General features: G+C 37.4%; 1 protein-coding gene across 12 annotated transcripts in view; it reads right to left on the minus strand.

The window, feature by feature from the left end:
* The window catches only part of COX7B2 (cytochrome c oxidase subunit 7B2), a 176,990-nt gene that overhangs the window by 55,989 nt on the left and 100,952 nt on the right, over positions 1-20,049 (minus strand). The window lies entirely within an intron of this gene.

Genomic DNA, 20,049 nt, shown 5'->3' on the forward strand with positions numbered 1-20,049 from the left:
TGCTGACTCGGCCTGTTTCCTAAAATATCTGCTTGTTCCATTTTCTGCTTTGGGACCTAAGTCAACCCTGGTGTATTTCAACTTAGTATTTTGTTTCTGAACTTCACAAACATGGGCAAATTTTTTATAGAAGAGCAAAATTAAGTTGAGGTTTAGTTAAGAAAACTTTACAGAACTCCATTTCACAGTCTATGAATCCAATCAACATTCAAAAATTAGGAAGTTGATTAGCTAGTGTATAGATTATCAAGGCTATTTTACTTGTGTTCTCCAGTTGCTTCTTCTTTGACTACTAAATTGTCTATCTGAATTGTTATCAGATAAGACTCAAGTATAGGAAAGTTCAAAACAAGTAAAACAAGTCTATAGAATCACAGAACACCAAAGACCAATATTATGCTTCTCCAACTTGTTATGCTAGTTCTGGTCAAAAACAACCATCACAAAAATAATCTCAAAAAATTTTTTTAAATCTTGTCTAGGAATATTAACACTGTTTATTTAATAAAAATATCTTTTTGAGTTATCTGTTAATTTCATTGATCTACCACTGCTCACGACTACCGTGGAAATCCAAGAACTTCTAGTTGGCATATTACTGTTCATGACATTCCTGGACCGTTGGAGTGAACCATATAAAATGGAATAGAGATATACACTCCAACTGTTCCAAGTGAAAAACAAAAAGAGCGAATTGCCATCCACATGAATCACTAAAGTTTAATTCCTAAGTCTTTCAAATTTTAAACATTAAGCTGAACAAAGGAAGACCAGTCGTTTTTTCAGTTTTATTTATTTATTTTCCTCTGTAAATCCTGAATTGGTTTCTGTAAACTAGTCAAAGGTATACTCTTTGGGGAATTACTTTTATAGATTCAATTAAAGTGTATCCTACTAACATTTTGAAAGTTCAGGTTTAGCAAATATTTCCAATGTAGGTGACAATTCTTAGGATTTTAAAAACATAATAAAAGTGAGACTCTCTCTGGAATTGTGACTTAGTAACTGAAGGAAATAATTTTTTTCTGTCAAAAAATTATGTAGGTTTGTTAAAAAAAAAACAGCAAAAACTTGGTTTTAGATATCCACACATCTTGAAATCAAATATACTTTACGTGAAAAGGTACTACTCTATAATTTTTATATCTGCTATCTAAGCACATCTTTACACCATGATGTCTGCTTAGACTCAAGAAACAAAAATCTGAAGCAGGAACAGAACGAGCAATTTATCTGTCTTAGGTGTATTCCTTGTGATTCTGTTAACTTACTCCACAAATATTTATTAAATTCTAACCTAAGGTTGGCTCTGCAGATGATTAACAGTTTGCATGCTAAATTTATTTGGTTTTATTTTATTTGAGAAGAAAGAGGCAGATAAATAGCTCCTGAAGAGCCAGACTCCTGAATCTTTTATTCACTCATACATACATCAGTGCCTCATTTTGAATTATATGTTTTTGAGCAGTAAGTCTGGTCACTTCATTTTCAAAACTCAAATATATTTATACAGGTAATTTATTACTTATTATTGCTGGGCTTATCTTATTGTTGCTACTTTTCCATTGTCACTGCCACTATCCCAATTTAGGACTCTTTCACCTAAGACAAAGACAATTACAGTCATCCCAAATTGTATTTTTAACTTTTAGTATTTCACCTTCCAATTAATTCTAATTATTTTTAGCCTGTATCTGTTCTGGGTCCCCATATCCACCTGGACTTTAGTATTCCTGCGGCAAATCTGGTCAAAGAAGGCAATATATTAACAGTCTTACTGGGGTCTGATGAGTCACATGGCCAACCATCATTTCTATTAACCTCCTAATTTTGATAATACCTGATACTTGCTGCTTAAGAATCAAACCCTAGGTTTATTACCACTTTTCTGAGACTGAAATTCCAGTGAGAGTGAAATTTTACTGTGAACTTCGGTCCATTTCATGAGAGAAGTTTGTTTTAGCCTCAGCTAATGCCTGAAGTCCTAATATTATGTAACAGTAACCCAGATTTTTGTTTGTTTGTCTATTTGAGACAGAATCTCGCTCTGCCGCCCAGGCTGGAGGGCAGTGGCGCAATTTCGGCTCACTGCAAGCTCCGCCTCCTGGGTTCACGCCATTCTCCTGCCTCACCCTCCCGAGTAGCTGGGACTACAGGTGCCCACCACCACGCCCGGCTAATGTTTCGTTTTTTTTTTTTTTTTAGTAGAGACGGAGCTTCACCATGTTAGCCAGGATGGTCTCGATCTCCTGACCTCGTGATCTGCCCGCCTTGGCCTCCCAAAGTGCTAGGATTACAGGCGTGAGCCACCATGGCTGGCAACAGTAACCCACATTTTTAAGTAGAAATAACATGAGGACATAAACATGACATTTTATAATTCTAATGTAAACAAATGTTATTTTGAACAAAAGTGATTGGTTTTAAGTTTATAGGTGAATCTTAACTCACCTTGGTATTTTTACTTGTCTCTTTCACTTCACACTGGACAAACTGGTAAATAACGTTGAGAGCTTCTTCTGGGCTGTTTGTAGTTAGCTAGCTAGAACTAAATGCTCCCATCCTTCTAAACTCAAAAGTGACCAGGAACCTCCAAAATTCTAAAGTGTTGGGCAGTTGTTTTTCTAACACTCAACTAAACGGCTGGCACCTAAATCCAAATTGTCCATTTCCTTCCATGCAACAAAGTCTGCACTCTAAACACTAGCCCAGTGTAAAAAGAACAACAGGTGTTGAAGTTCCTCTCCTGGAGCCCATCCCCATGCAGCATATAGCAGCGCTCAAATGCAAGCAGTCCTTTCCACAGGACACTGAAAAAACGGGATCCTTGTATCTGTTGATTCTCTTGCCTGTGAGTTCCAGTTTGCACCCAGTGATGTTTATTGGTGTTCACCCAAGTCTGCACTATACACTACAAGAAAGATGGCTTCTTTTTTATTTTTGATTCTGGGGTTTATACCAGTAAAATGAGATAACATAGGTCAAATCAGTGCAGAGCCAGAGGATCTTAAACTCTTTAAATATTTCAGCTATCACAAGATCCTATAAAACATGCCTGATTAACTCCCAGAAGTAGGTGTCAGCATTTGTGGTAAGAATCCCTATTGCGCCCTTGACAGATCAGGGATCATTTATGATGGCAAAACCTATTGGATTGCCTAAGACCTTCACCTTCAGATGATTAATCAAGCAATTCTATACTGACTAAGAGGAGATGTTACTGAAAGTACTTCTATATATATTGAACCTGGAATTCTTGTAAGGCATTCTCACAGCCAATGTTATAGCTAATTTCATGTATCAATGTGACTGGGCAATGGGATGCCCAGATATCTGGCTAAATTTTACTTCTGGGTTTGTTTATGAGGGCATTTCTGGAAGGGATTACACTAGAATGGGTGGATTGAGTAAAGCACGTTGTCCTCCCCAATGAGGGTGACCATCGACCAACCCATCCACTGAGGCCTCAAACAGAAGAAAAGGGTAAAATAAGTTTGAATTCTCTCTTTCTCTATCTCCCCCTGACACTCAGACTGAGACATCAGTCTTCTCCTGCCCTTGGACTGAGGCTTACACTATCAGTGCTCCTAGTTCTCAGACATTCAGAATCAACCTGGAATTTACACCACAAGCTTTCCTAGGTCTCCAGCTTGCAGACAGCAGATTGTGGGACTTCTCAGCCTCCATAAGCATGTGAGACAATTCCTTATAACACATCCATCCTAATTCTTCTCATTCTCTGGAGAACTCTAGGACAGATTTTGATACCTAGAGTGACTGCAGAGTAACAGAATTTTAAGGATAAGTTTTCTAAATTGACTCTGGGCTTTCTAGAATTGTCTCTAATTTGATTAGATTTAAGGTGCTAATGACTCTATTTCCAGTAATAGAGCACTGACAGTCCATGGCATAATCTGGCAATAGAGATACACAAAACATCTGCATTGGATACACCTAATCAACCACAAATCAACCAACAGTTCCAACCATAAGCAAGGTGTAAGAATTAAAGAAAGAGGAAAGAAACACAAAACATGGCTTGGCAGTCAAAGACAGGTTTTCTTTAGTTAAAACTTAAGAGAAGCTCCTGGCCGACTGTGGTCAGGAACGCTTTCTCTCGTAGACTAAGAGTATATATTTGTTTTAGGGTGAAGGGGGCTTATCAGAAGTTTGGAATGTTCCTGTTTGCAGGAGAAGTTTTATGGCGGGGTTGGAATGTTTCTGGGTGGAGGGGAGTTTACCTTGGGCCAGGCATCTTTCCAGCCAGAAGGGGGTTATCTCCAGACTGGTATCTTCCCGGCTGGAGAGGGGTTATCTCGGGGCTAGCGCATGTCTCCGGTTGGGGAGGAGTTTGGAATGTTTCTGGTTGGAGATATTATTTATGATTTATGGTCATGCCGTCCTTAGCCATTAGGCTGATGACCTTTGGATTTAGGTGGTTTTTTATTAAGGTGAACTTTAGAATGAGAGGCTTGTCCAAGATGGCGATGCTCCTGCTCTGTCACAAGCAACTGGGTGGCTTTTGGAAAACTAACAAATATAGTAAGTTTGGCTGGTTGCTCCTAATGTTGCCAAAGTGGTGGAAGAAAAGGATGAGCTCAGGGATTCAGATGTGCAGCTCAAACACCACATATTGAAGGAGACCCTTGGCTCCTATAACCACAGAGCTGAGACTGCTGGAGATCCAACAGAGAATCTCATCCTGTGACTGGCTGATTACAATGCAAGTTGAACCCCCAGCCTCAAAGGCCAGGTGCTGCTGAAGTGAGGGTATTGATTGGAAAATAATGGGATCCTATAAATTGGGATTGAGATGTGTGGGAAGACCCTGATGAAGCTAGTTACATTGAACCTCTAAATTCTGATTAGTTTTTTTTTCTAGTGAAATTGGTCTCCCCACCCTTTGGCTGTGGCATCTATATTCATAGTGGTATTGGCTTTTCCACCTCCTAAGGACAGTATAATGGCCTCCCCTGAAGCAGCTGCCATGAAAGACAATACCAATTCTCTTCAGGACCCATCTCCCAGCCTCTCTTTGTTTCTACATCTATGACAAGGCTCAAGTATCAGCAGGCCTCCAAAGGTGAGGTACAAAGTATAACACATAAAGTATGTTACATTCCAAAACAACTACTTGAGTTTTCTAATTTATACACAGAGAAAGTGGGAAAACATGTTTAAATGGATGCTAAAGCTGTGGCTGTGGGATAATGGTGGAAGAAACGAGTTGGATTAGGATGAATATATTGACATGGACTCACAAAACAGAGATTCTGCACTTAATGTTGCAGTTCAGGGAATTAGGAAGGATTATAATTGTTTGGTTGGTTGGCTAAAACATGGACCAAAAGGTGGTACACAGTGAGCAAATTAGATATTCTAGAAATGCTTTGGTTTAATATATAGGAAGGTATTCAAAGGCTTAGGAAGACAGAACTGTTAGAGTACCTCCGTCATTTAAGACCTACTCACCCATACTGAGAGGGCCCAAGAGACATGACTTTCACCAATACTACGAGAAATAAATTTTTGAGGGGAGCCCCAGCATCCTTGAAGAGCTCTGTAATTGCTCTTCTCTCGTCTGTAGTGGGAACTACAGAAACTGAACTAGGAAACCTAAATGTAAAGGAAATAATGAGATCCTAGGGTGGCAGGGGCCAAGTGGTAGCACTCAACTGCCAAAGACAAGGTGGGCATGATTATTATGATGGAGAGCAGAGTCAAAGCAGCAGTAATAATAATCTACTCACACAGACTTATGGTGTTGGCTAAATGACTACGGTGCTCCTAGAAGCAAAAAACATAGAATAGAAAATAGTAGGAGCCTACTAAATTCTTTCTTGATCTGCTGAAGCAGAAAAGTTCAAGGTCAAGTGAACAAAACTTTAACCTGAAGCATAAAAACAGAAAGTAACAGCCCCTCAGTGAATTCCCAGATTTAAGCCAATTTATAGATTCAGAACCCCTAGAATAAAGGAGAGTCAGGGTTATCTCAAGGAAGGATTCTGGTACACTACCAAAAACTTATTTTGTTCATCTTTCTCCCAGTCTTTCCCAAAGGGATCTATAGCCCTTTACCAGAATAACTGTACACTGGGGAAAAGGTAAAAATAAGACCTTTTGGGAACTACTGGACTCTGGCTCTGAACTGAGGCAAATTCTAGGAAACCCAAACATCACTGTGTTCTACCAGTCAAGGAGGGATTTCTGAAGGCCATGTGATTAATGAAGTTTTAGCTTAGGTCTGTCCCACTGTGGGCTCAGTAAGTCCTTAATCCATCCTATAGTTATTTCTCAAGTTCTGGAATATACAATTGGAATAGATATGCTCAGCAGCTGGCCGAATTCCTTTATTGGTTCCCTGACTATAGAGTGAGTGCTATTATAGTGGGAGAAGCCAAGCGGAAGCCACTAGAATTCCCTCTGCCTAGGAAAATAGTAAACCAAAAGCGATACCACTTTCTCGGAAGGGCTGCAGAGATTAGTGTCACCTTCAAGGACTTGAAGGATACAGGGGCGATGATTCCCACCACCTCTCCATTCAACTTGGCTATATGGCCTGTAAAGAAGACAGATGGATCTTGAAGAATGACTGTGGATTATCATAAGCTTAATTAGGTGGTGACTTTAACTGCAGCTGCTGTGCCAGATGAGGTTTGCATTGCTTGGGCAAATAACACATCCTCTGGTAACTGGTATGAAGCTGTTGATCTGATAAATGCATTTTTCTCAATATCCATTAGTAAAGACACCAGCAGTGGTCTGTTTTCAGCTGGCAAGGCAACAATATAACTTCACTGTTCTACCACAGGATTATATAAACTGGCCAGCCCCAGGTCTTAAATTCAAAGGGATCCTGATCACCTATCCCTTTCACAAGCTTTCACACTTGTCTATTACATTGATGACATTATGTTAATTGGAACTAGTGAGCAAGAAATAGCAACTACTCTATCATTAGTAAAAGACTTACATATCACATGTTGAGAAATAAATACAAAAAAATGCACAGGCCTTCTACCTCAGTGAAATTTCTAGGAGTCTAGTGGTATGGGGCATGTTGAAATATCTCTTCAAAGGTGAAGGAAAAGTCATTGCAACTGGCCTCTCCTAGAACCAATAAAGAAGCACAATGCCTGATAGGCCTCTCTGGATTTGGGAGGCAATATTTTCTTTATTTGGAGATACTGTTCTATCTCATTTACCTGGTGACCCAAAAAGCTTGTAGCATTGAGTGGGGCCATCAAAGGAAGGCTCTACAACAGGTTCAGGTGGCTGTGCAAGCTGCTATTTCACTTGGGCCAGATAACCCAGCATACCCTGTGCTACTTAAAAGTGTCACTTAGAGATAGAAATGCCATTTGGAGTCTTTGGCAAACCCATGTGGGTGAATCACAGTGCAGGCCTTTCATATTTTGGAACAAGGCCCTGCCATGATCTGCAGATAGCTACTCACCTTTTGAAAAATAGCTCTTGGCCTGCTACTGGGCTTTAGTAGAGTCTGAATGTTTAACCACGGGTCACCAAGTTCCCATGTGACCTGAGTTGCCCTTCATAAACTGGGTGTTTTCTGACATACCAAGCCATAAAGTTGGCATGTATAGCAACACTCTATCATCCAACAGAAGTGATATATACATGATGGGTCCTGAGTAGGCTCTGAAGGCATAAGTAAGTTACATAAAGTAGTAGCCAAATGCCCATGGTCCCCAAGCCTGCTACAATGCCTTTTCTCTCTTAGCCTACACCAGTGGCCTCATGATGGAGGAAATTACATCATCAGATAACTTGCACTCACGAGCTCTTTCAGCTCTAAGAGGCCCCCAATTAAGTGTCTTCTACTCTTGATATATCTGGCTCCCCATTTATTAACACAGAAGTATTGGGGCCTTTGCTAGAAAGATCAAGGAAGTCATACAAACTTCATCTTCAGAAGCTCTGGTTAGCTGTATTCTGAAGGTTTTCTCTTTCTTGTGGGTGGCTATTGTGAATGAGATTGCATTCTTCATTTGGCTGTCAGCTTGAACGTTACTGGTGTATACAAACACTACTGACTTTTGTACATTGGTTTTTCATCCTGAAACTTTACTAAAGTTGTTTATCTGATCTAGGAGGCTTTGGGCAGAAATGATGAGGTTTTCTAATGATAAAATCATATCACCTGTGAAGAGAGAGTTTGACGTTCTCTATTCCTATTTGGATGCCTTTTATCTCTTTCTCTCCCCTTATTTCTCTGGCTATGACTTCCAAAACTATATTGAATTCAAGCGGTGAGGGTGGGCATCCTTGTCTTATTCCAGTTCTCAACAGGAATGATTTCAGCTTTTACCTGTATGATGCTGGCTGTGAGTTTGTCACAGATAGCTCTTACTATTTCAAGGTAATTTCCTTCAATAACTAGTTTGTTGAGAGTTTATAATATAAAGGAATGTTGTACTTTATCAAAAGCCTCTTCTGTGTCTATGGAGATAATTACATGGTTTTTGTTTTTAGTTCTGTTTATGTAATGAATCACATTTATTCATTTATGCAGTTGAAGTAACCTTGCATCACAGGAATAAAGCCTACTTGATTTTGGTGGATTAGCTTTTTGATGTGCTGCTGGATTAAATTTGCCAGTATTTTGTTGAGGATCTTTTTGTTTATGTTCATCAGAAAAAACTGGCCTGAAGTTTTATTTTTTCATTGTGTCTCTGGCAAGGCTTTGGTATCAAAATAATGCTTCATAAAATAAGTTAGGGAGGAGTCCCTTATCCTCAGTTTTTGGAATAATTTCAGGAGGATTTGCAGCAGCTCTTCTTTATACATCTGGTTGGTAGAATTTGGCTGTGAATCTGTCAGGTTCAGGACTTTTTTTGGCTGGTAAGTTTTTTATTACTGATTATATTTCAGAACTCGTTATTAGTCTCTTAAGAGTTTAGGAATATAGCTAACCAGGGAGCTGAAAAATCTCTACAGTGAAAATTATAAAATACTGTGGAAAAAAATCAGGGATAACACAAACAGACGGTGTTTACATGCTCATAAATAGAATCAATATCATTAAAGTGGCCATACTGCTCAAAGCAATTTACAGATTCAATGCAATTCATATCAAACTACCAAGGACATTGTTCACAGAATTAGAAAAAAACTACTCTAAAATTCATATGGAACCAACAATGAGTCAGAACAGCCAAAGCTATCCTAAGCAAAAAGAACAAAGCTGGACGCATCACAGTACTAAACTTTATACTACAAGGCTACAGTCACCAAAACAGTATGGTACTGGCACAAAAACAGACACACAGACCAATGGGAAAGATTAGAGAACCACAAAAAAAGAACACACCATCTGATCGTCACCAAATCATCAATAAAAAACAATGCAGAAAGGGCACCCTATTTGATACGTGGTGCTGGGATTACTGGCTAGCCATATGCAGAAGATTGAAACTGGACTCCTTGTTTACACCATACATAAAAATCAACTCAAGATGAATTAAAAACTTAAAAGTAAAACCTAAAACTATAAAATCCCTTGAAGAAAACCTGAGAAATATCATTCAGAACATAGGTAAAGATTTCATGATAAAGACTTAAAAAGCAATTGCAACAAAAATTAAAATGGACAAGTGGGACTTAATTAAAGAGTTTTGCACAGCAAAAGAAACTATCAACAGAATAAACAGACAACTCACAGAATGGGCAAACACATTTGCAAACTATGCATTCAACAAAGGTCTAAGCCCAGAATCTGTAAGGAACTTAAACAACTCAACAAGCAAAAAACAACTCATTTAAAAAATGGGCAAAGGCATGAAGAGAAACTTCTCAAAAGAAGACACATAGGCAGTCAACAGGCATATGAACAATTCTCAACTAATCATCAAAGAAATAAAATCAAAACTCCAATGAGATACCATCTCACACTAGTCAGAATGACCATTATTAAAAAGTCAAAAAATAACAGACTCTGGCAAACCTAGGGAGAAAAGAAAATGTTTATATATTCCTGGTGGGAATGTAAATTAGTTTAGCCACTGTGGAAAGCAGTTTCAAGATTTCCCAAAGAACTTAGAACTACTATTTAACCCAGTAATCCTAATACTGAATATATATTAAAAGGAATATAAATTGTTCCACCACAAAGACATATGCACACATATGTTTATCACAGCCCTACTTTCAATAGCAAAGACAGGGAATCAACACAGATGCCCATCGACAGTGGACTACACAAAGAAAGTGTGGTACATATACACAAATACATTGCAGCTAAGAAAAAGAACAACATCATGTCCTTTGCAGCAACACAGATGTAGCTAAAGGCCATTATCCTAAGCAATTAACATAGGAACAGAAAAACAAATATCGCATGTTCCTGCTTACAAGTGAGAACACTCATGGACACAAAGAAGGGAATGACAGACACCAGGACCTACTTGAGGGGAGAGAGTGAGAGTAGGATGAGGAATGAAAAGTACCTATAGGGTGTTATGCCCACTACCTGGGTGACAAAATAATTTTTAAACCAGATCCCAGCAACATACAATTTACCCATGAAACAAACTTGCACATGTATCCCCTGAACCGAAAATAAAAGTTGGAAGCAGAAAAAAATGAAGAGATAGAAACAGGAGCAAAAATAAATATTCCAATATTTTATCATTTCTTTCTAATATCTGTCCTAATCATTTCATTTTCTTACATTATTACATTTTTTGAATCTGTAAATCTCCAAGAAAATATTGAATTAAAATGGTAATAGTGGGGGGAAAAAGAAGTTCTGAATGTATCCCTTATTTGTATAGCTCTTCAGATTTTAGAACAGATAAACTCACTCTCAGATAAGTGAGGCCTAGAAACAATAGCCTCTAGACAGAGTAGAGATAACCCTTCCCTTGGTAAATGACAACCAGCTTAGAAGGCAATGAGATTTCAGTTTGAGGTGAAATCTCTGCAATGGGATTTCAGTTTGAAGTGATTTTCATTCATGTGATCAAAATAAATCAAAAAGTAGTGTCACTCTAAGGGACCAGTGCTTAGGCAAGAAGCAAAAAAGAGACTTTGCTTCCTACCTAAGACCTGGCCCTTTTGGGTAGGTAGAAGCCCGAAAGATTGTAGGACCTATATTGTGGTTTTGCCTGCACGTTTCATTGGAAAGGCTAATCGTTTAAAGGAAATATACAAAACTAAACGAGGGAACCACGTTAAACATCCTGGAAGGTCTCTTGTGATATGGCAAGAACTTGCTTATTTAGCTAGTTTCTATGACTTCCTTCACGAAATGTCCAATCAATGTTGATTTTATAGAAATGCTAATGTTGGAGATATGTTGATCATAGAGAATTTTCCAGTTGTTTTTTTTAAAATGTGCTGCTTTGGGGGCATACGGCTCTAATTATAAGTCAGATAATCACATTCCAGAAACATTACTCTCGTTTCATATAAGTTATTCAAGCAACAAAGAATCAATGACAATACTGCAATCTACTTGAGGGGTACCTAGTTTTAGTCAGCTCTCTAAAGGTTAGTCACAAGCGTTTCTAACTACAGCAGAGGCTTAAAACCTCAGCTGTCACATTTGCAAAGTGTCTCATGCATGGGTTATTTTGTAAAAGAAGTTGTGCAAAAGGAAATTAGAGGAATCTGGAACTTGCTTAAATTATCCCCACAACTATTTGTAATGAAGTTACTGGAACTTTAAGGATTGATGAGGTGAAAAACATAGAGCTATAAAACTGTGAAGAGATTGTACTAAAGGGGGACTCCAGTAATGCTTAAAAATAGGCATCCTGAGCTAATAGGTACCTGAAGAAGTCCTACGTTCCACTCCCATATACACAGTAAGAATTACCATTAAGTGATCCTGAATGACTATAAGTAGATTCCATAAACTTCCTTAGCAACCAGTATCTGTGATAAATATTTTTATATTTCATTATGTTCTGTCTCAGAGAAGTCAAGTCTTCCATTTTCCTCTTAAAATCAGGGAATTGCCCAGGAGTTGTATAAAGGTTCTTTTCAGTTTTGTGATTCTATGGGTTATAGCATTTAACGATCTTTGGCAAAGTGCCTGAAATCAAATCTCAGTAGTTTGTGGCTTTGCGCGTAATTTCTTCATTCTTTATTCCTTACCCTCCCAGAAAAAGATACAATGTAAGCCAGAAAAGCGTTAGAAAAAAAAGTTGTGTTGCCCTCTAGAGACAGGGTTGCCAGATAAAATATTTGGGATATAATTGTACTGCAAAAATTATTTGTTGTATATTCAAAATTTTGAGTTCGGTTAGTGCTCCCTGTCCAGTTACTATGATCTAGTTGGCATGCTTCCCACTTCATCAAATATTTCATTGGTCATATTTTTTGAAGACTATGAGAATATCTTAAGGTAATGTTCCTTTAAGAGTCTCAAACTATATAATTATATGCTTACACTTTCTCCCAATTTCCCTCCAAAAGTGTTTAGCATATATTTATAAATATAGCACGTCTTCCTTCTCAGATCACGTGGATATTTTCTCATGTTTCCAGTGCTTTCATATCACAAATGTTGTTGCTCATTAGCTTAAATTAAGAATGGTTTACTTTTTTTTTTTTTTACATTCCATGAGATAAAGTTCTCCACAAAGAAAGTACTTAACACAGTTTATCCTTCCCCAACCTAATATGTTAAAAATCAAAATGAAGCTTTCTAGAGCTATCTTCTCTGCTAAATCTTGCCTTTGTGCTACTTTTGAGGTCTCTTAGGAAAACATTGTGTCTGGAATTGGTGGGTTCTTGGTCTCACTGACTTCAAGAATGAAGCCACGGACCCTTGCAGTGAGTGTTACAGTTAAAGGTGGCGTGTCCGGAGTTTGTTGCTTCTGATGTTCAGATGTGTTCGGAGTTCCTTCCTTCTGGTGGGTTCGTGGTCTCGCTGGCTCAGGAGTGAAGCTGCAGACCTTCGTGGTGAGTGTTACAGCTCTCAAGGTGGCGCGTGTGGAGTTGTTTGTTCTTCCCCGTGGGTTCGTGGTCTTGTTGGCTTCAAGAGTGAAGCTGCAGACCTTCGTGGTGAGTGTTACAGCTCATAAAAGAAGTGTGGACCCAAAGAGGGAGCAACAGCAAGATTTATTGCAAAGAGCGAAAGAACAAAGCTTCCACAGTGTGGAAGGGGACCCGAACGGGTTGTCACCGCTGGCTCAGGCATCCTGCTTTTATTCTCTTATCTGGCCCCAGCCACATCCTGCTGATTGGTCCATTTTACAGAGAGCCGATTGGTCTGTTTTACAGAGAGTTGATTGGTCCTTTTTGACAGGGTGCTGATTGGTGCATTTACAATCCCTGAACTAGACACAAAAGTTCTCCACGTCCCCACTAGATTAGCTAGATACAGAGTGTTGACACAAAGGTTCTCCAAGTCCCCACCAGAGTAGCTAGATACAGTGTCGACCGGTGCATTCACAAACCCTGAGCTAGACACAGGGTGCTGATTGGTGTGTTTACAAACCTTGAGCTAGATACAGAGTGCCCATTGGTGTATCTACAATCCCTTAGATAGACATAAAGTTTCTCCAGGTCCCCGCCAGACTCAGGAGCCCTGTTGGCTTCACCCAGTGGATCCAGTACTGGGGCCACAGGTGGAGCTGCCTGCCAGTCCTGCGCCGTGTGCCTGCACTCCTCAGCCTTTGGGTGGTCAATAGGACTGGGCGCCATGGAGCAGGGGGTGGTGCTCATCAGGGAGGCTCAGGCCACGCAGGAGCCCATGACGGGGGGGAGAGCTCAGGCATGGCGGGCTGCAGGTCCCAAGCCCTGCCCCACGGGGAGGCAGCTAAGGCCCAGCAAGAAGTTGAGCACAGCAGCTGCTGGCCCAGGTGCTAAGCCCCTCACTGCCTGGGGCCGGCAGGGCCAGCCGGCTGCTCTGAGTGCGGGGCCCACCAAGCCCACTCCCACCTGGAACTCATGCTGGCCCGCAAGCACTGCATGCAGCCCGGGTTTCCGTTGGCGCCTCTCCCTCCACACCTCCCCGCAAGCTGAGGGAGCCGGCTCTGGCCTTGGCCAGCCCAGAAGGGGGCTCCCACAGTGCAGTGGTGGGCTGAAGGGCTCCTCAAGTGCGGCCAGAGTGGGCGCCAAGGCCGAGGAGGCACCAAGAGCGAGTGAGGGCTGTGAGAGCTGCCAGCACGCTGTCACCTCTCAGTATCACATTATGTAAAATATGCTACATGTTAAGTAAATAATATATCACAAAACTACTTATGTGTGTGTGAGACTATGTTATAGATGGGAGAGTTCCCTTACATCCATTATCTTGTTTTATCTGTTACAGTACTGCAAGGTAAATACATCAATAATTCTCATTCCCTTTTCACAGATGGTAATGCTAAAGGTAAGACTACTGAAATGCAAATTTATGTGGATAACAAATAGTATATATGGGTTGAACTCAGGTTTTTTAAAAATTTAAATCTAATGTTTTAATGATGTAATTTCTATTTCCCCCTCCTTTTTGCCCTGTTTTGTTCTTCATTCATCTTCACACAAGGCCCCTTTTTATTTTCATCCACTTTGTGGATTTTCATAGATCAGTGTGATTTTTGATATACTGTTACTCCCTCCTGCTTCTATTAGATGTTGCTTTAAATATATATATAAAGTAAAATAAAGGGAACATCCATAGACATCTCTGTGTAACCTCTATATATTTAAAGACACGGGGAAGATAACAAACCCTTTACTAGAAAATATCTTGAATGTCCTTAAAAATTATCCTTAAAATCACTTGGGATCCAGGATTTTTTCTTCTTCCTTTATCTTCCTAATTCTTGGCACAGAATGTAAGCTTAATTAATATGGACATATACAATCTCAGAGGCATTATTTGTGTCCTTGTAATTGCCTCATATGAAATACATGTTTAAAATTCAGTCTTTTGTTATTGCATATTCATCTTCTCTTTGCTGTTATTGTATGTTGCATGGATTCACATTGCCTTTTAATGTACTGGCCCTAAATATGCCCTTGCAATCTTCTTCCTTTTATTAATGATGATGGGAACAGGTGTCTATATTTTTGTATCTTATTTTAATATTTCATGTTATATAACCAACAAAGTAAAATGACAATAGGCATAAGTTAAAGCATCAAAATGGAAGAGAAAAAACAATACTGATGACAGACCTTCCATATGATGAAAAAATAAAAAATAAAGTAAAAAATAAAAAACCTTTCCATGTCTTCATGTAATATTCATGAGTTTTTTTAATTTTTATTTTAAATAGATTTTGCTTTGTATATTTAAGGGATATAATATGATATTATGAGGTTAAAAAGGTTACTATAGTGAAGCAAATTAACATATCCACCATTTCATATACTTACTCATTTTTTTGTTTTTGAGGCAAGAACAGCTATGCATTTAGCATGAATCCTGTATACAATTTTACTGCCTATAGTCATTATGCTACACATTAGATCTCTAGACTTATTCATCATACATATCTACCACTTTGTATCCTCCAACTTACATCTCTCAGTTCCCACATTCACTTCCACCTCTGATAACCACTACTCTTTTTTTTTTTATCTCTGTGAATTTATTTTAGAGTTCACATGTAACTTAGATCATGCAATATTTGTCTTTCTATGTCTCGCTTAATTCACTTGGCATAATGTCTCCAGGCTAATCCATGTTATAACAAAGGGCAAGATCTTGCTTTTTAGGGCTAAATAATATCCCATTGTATTTACATGCTACAATTTATCCATTCATCCAGCTATGGACACTCTAGATTATTTCCATATCTTGGTTGCTGTAAATAATGCTGCAGTGAACATGAGAGTGCAGATGTCTTTTTGAGGTGGTGATTTCATTCCCTTTGTATATATGGCCAGAAGAGGAATTACTTGATGATACTGTAATTCTATTTTTAATTTTTCTAGAAACCTCATACTGTGTTTTCTTTTATAATGGTCATACTAATCGACAGCCCCACAGTGTACAAGAGATCCCTCTTCTCCACAACCTTGTCAATATTTGTTATCTTTTGATTTTTTTTATAACAGCCATCCTAACAGGTGTGAGGTGGTATCTCATAGTGGTGTCAATTTTCATTTTCCTAATGATTAATTATGTTGAGCACTTTTCGTATCTGTTGGCCATTTATGTCTTCTTTGGAGAAGCGTCTATTCATGTCTTCTTCCCATGATTTAATTGGGTTATTAGTTATTCCACTACTGCGTGATATCAGTTTTATCTAAATTTTAAAAATTAACCACTTATCAGATGTACAGTTTGCAAGTATTTTTTTCCAGTCCATAGGCTGTCATTTTGTTTTGCTATTTTCTTTGCTATACAGGAGATTTTCAGTTTGATGTAGTCTCGTTTATTTTATTTTTGTTTTTTTGTGGCCTGAGCTTTTGGTGCTGTCCAAAACAATCATTACCAAGGTCAATGTCCAGAAGCAGTTCCCCTACATACTTTTCCAGGAGCTTTATGGTTTTGGTCTTATATTTAAGCTGCTTTCATCCATTTTGGGTTGACTTTTTGTGTATGGTATAAGGGCCCACTTCATTCTTTTGCATATGGAAATCTAGTTTTCCCAGCACCATTTTTTTAAAGGAACTATCCTATCTCCATTACATTGTCTTCAAGTCCTTGTCTAAAATTAGTTGATAGTACATATTTAGGTTTATTTCTGGGGTCTCTATTCTGTTCCACTGTCCATGTATCTGTTTTCATGCCAGTACCGTGCTGTTTTGATTGCTATAGATTTGTAATATATTTTAAAATCAGGAAATATGATGCTTCCAAGTTTGTTTTTCTTTCTTAGAATTGCTTTGGCAATTCAGGATTTTTTAAGTTTCATATTGGTTTTAAAATTGTTGTTTCTATTTTCTGTGAAGAACTCTATTGGAATTTTGATATGGATTGTGTTAAATTTGCATATGACTTTCTGTACTATGAATATTTCAACAATATTAACTCTTCTTATCCATGATAACAAGATACATTTCTATTTATTTGTGTCTTTTCAATCTCTTTCATTAAATGTTTTATAGTTTTCAGTGTAGTGATCTTTTCCCTCCTTGGTTAAATTTGTTCTTGTATATTTTTTTCTTGATGCTATTGTAAATGGAATTATTTTCTTAAGATCTTTTTAGTTAGGTTGGGTTTTCAGTTGTGTATATAAATGCTGCTGATTTTTGTATGTCAATATTGTATCCTTCAACTTTGCCATATTCACTTATTAGTTCTATGAATTTTTTTATGGAATTCTGGTGTTTTTACATATAGAATTATATCATGGGCAAATAGAGATAATTTTACTTCTTCCTTTTAACTTAGATGGCTTTTCATGTCCTTTGTTTCTTATTGTTTTCTTGTCTGATTGTTCTTGCTAATACTTTCAGTACTATATTGAATAGATGTAGTGAGAGTGGTTATCACTTGCCTTGTACCAAATCTCAATGGAAAAACTTTCAGTTTCTCCCCATTGATTATAATATAATCTGTGGGTGTTGTATAAAAGACCCTTATGTTGAGGAACTTTCTTTCTATACCTAAACTGATGAGCGTATTTATCAAGAAAGGACATTAGAGTACGCCAGTGCTTTTTCTGCATCAATTGAGATGATCACATGGTTTGTATCTTTTATTCTGTTAATGTGATGTGTCACAAATAAAAGATTGATTTGCATATGTTCAACCAGCCTTGCATGCCGGGAATAAATCTCATTCTGTCACAATCTTTTTGATGTGTTGCTGGATTTGATTTGCTAATATTTTACTAAGGATTTTTGCATCACTGTTCATCAGAGAAATTGGTCTGTAGTTTTCTTTTCTTGTTATGTCTTTGTCTGACTTAGGTATCAAGGTCCTACCTACAATCTTGGTAAGTTGTATTTTTCTAGGAATTTTTTCATTTCACCTAGATTATCCAATAGTTTGGCATTTAATTGTTCATAATAGTTCCTTATTATCCTTTTTTATTTATAAAGTGTCTGCAGTAATTTGTTCTCCTTCATCTTTGGTTTTATTAATTTAAGTCTTTTTTATGGTTAGACAACTCTTTTTTCTTCAGAAAAACTCTTAGTTTTATTTACTCTTCATATGGCTTATCTATTCTTTATGTGATTTATTTCTATTCTGATGTTTATTATTTATTTCCTTCTTCTAGTTTGTTCTTTTTCTAGTTCCTTGAGGCTTAATGTTAGACTATTTTTCTGAGATATTTCTTCTTGTTAATGTAGGCATTTATTTCTATAAACTTTCCTCTAAAACTGCTTTTGCTGTCTTCCATAAGTTTTGGTATGTTGTGTTCCCATTGTTGTTTGTCTCAAGATTTTTTTTAAATTTATCTTTTGATTTCTTCTTCAATCCATTGGTTATTCAGGAGCATGTCATTTAATTTCCACAAATTCATGAATTTTTCGTGATTTATCTAATTATTAGTTTCATACAATTATTGTCAGAAATGATACTCAATAGGACTTAAACATTCATACATTTTTAAAGAAATATTTTATCACCTAACACTGTTTCATGTATTCTGGAAAAAATGTCTATTTTTCTGCTGCTGTTGGATGGAAAGTTCTGTATATGTCTGCTAAGTCCATTTGGTCAAAAGTGCAATTTAAGTCCAGCATTTACTAATTAATTCTCTGGTTAATATATCCATTGTTGAAAATGGGGTACTGAAGCCTCATCCTATTATTGTACTGCTATCTACTTCTCTTCATGTTCATTAATAGTTTGTGTATTTAGGTGGTCCAATGTTGTGTAAATATATATTTACAAATGATTAGGTCATCTTGATAAACTGATCCATGTTGTTCAGTCACAATCTTCTTTGTCCCATGTTACTTTTTGACTTGAAGTCTATTTTATCAGATAAGTATAGCCACTGCTGCTTTCTTTGATTACAATTTGCATCTAATATCTTCTTCCATCCCTTCACTTTTAGCCTCTGTATATCCTTAAAGCTTGAGTGGGTCTCTTTCAGGCAGCATATAGTTGGATATTGATTCTTAGCCATTCAGCCACTCTGTGTTGAATGTAAATGGATCAAATTATCCAATCAAATTACACAGATTGGTTGCATGTGATCAATTTACATTCAAGGTTGTTACTGATCCATAGGGACTTGCTACTGCCATTTTGCTGTTTTTTCTCTGCTTCTTTTGTAGTTTCTTTATTCCTTTCTCTCTTGTCATCTACCTTTATAATTTGATAATTTTCTTTAGTGCTAACCTTTGTTTCTTTTATCTTTATTATTAGTGTAGCTGATGTAGGTTTTTTTGTGTGTATGTGGTCACCCTGAGGCTGGCAAAAGCATCTTATAGTCTACTATTTTAAGCTAATAATTCCTGTTATACAGAAAAACTCGAGACTTTAATCCCATTTAAATTTTTGATGTCATAATTTACATCTTTTTCTACTGTGTACTTTCTAACATTTATTATAGCTTTAGTTATTTTTGATGATTTTGACTTTTAACCTTCATACTAGAGATATGTATGACTTACACAACAGCATTAAAGTATTGGAACACTCAGGATTTGACTATGTATTTGCCTCTAGCAGTGAGTTTTATATTTTCATATGTATTAATGATAGTAATGATCAACCTTTGGTTTCTACTTGAAGAACTTCCTTAAGCATTTCTAGTAAGGCAGCTCCAGTTGTAATAAATTCTCTTGGCTTATGCTTGTCTGTCAAAGAAGTATTTCTCCTTTTATTTCTGAAAGACAGCTTTGCTAGGAATACTACTCTTGGCTGATAGATTTATTTTTTTCCTTTCAGCACTTTGACAATATAATTCCATTCTCTCCTAAACTGCAAGATTTCTCCTGAGAAATCTGCTGATAGTCTAATAGAGATTGTCTTATATGTGGCTTGATGGTTTTTCTCTTACTGCTTTTAAAATTCTCTCTTTATCTTTGACTTTCAACAGTTTGGTTTTAATGTGCCTCAGAAGGAATCTCTTTGGGTTGAATATATTTGGAAATCTCTGAGCTTCATGGATCTGGATGTCCATATCTCTTCCCAGACTTGGAATATTTTCAGCAATTATTTTATTAAATAGACTTGCT

Source organism: Symphalangus syndactylus, chromosome 16 (assembly GCF_028878055.3).
Source record: "Symphalangus syndactylus isolate Jambi chromosome 16, NHGRI_mSymSyn1-v2.1_pri, whole genome shotgun sequence".
NCBI classification, from domain to species: Eukaryota; Metazoa; Chordata; class Mammalia; order Primates; family Hylobatidae; genus Symphalangus; species Symphalangus syndactylus.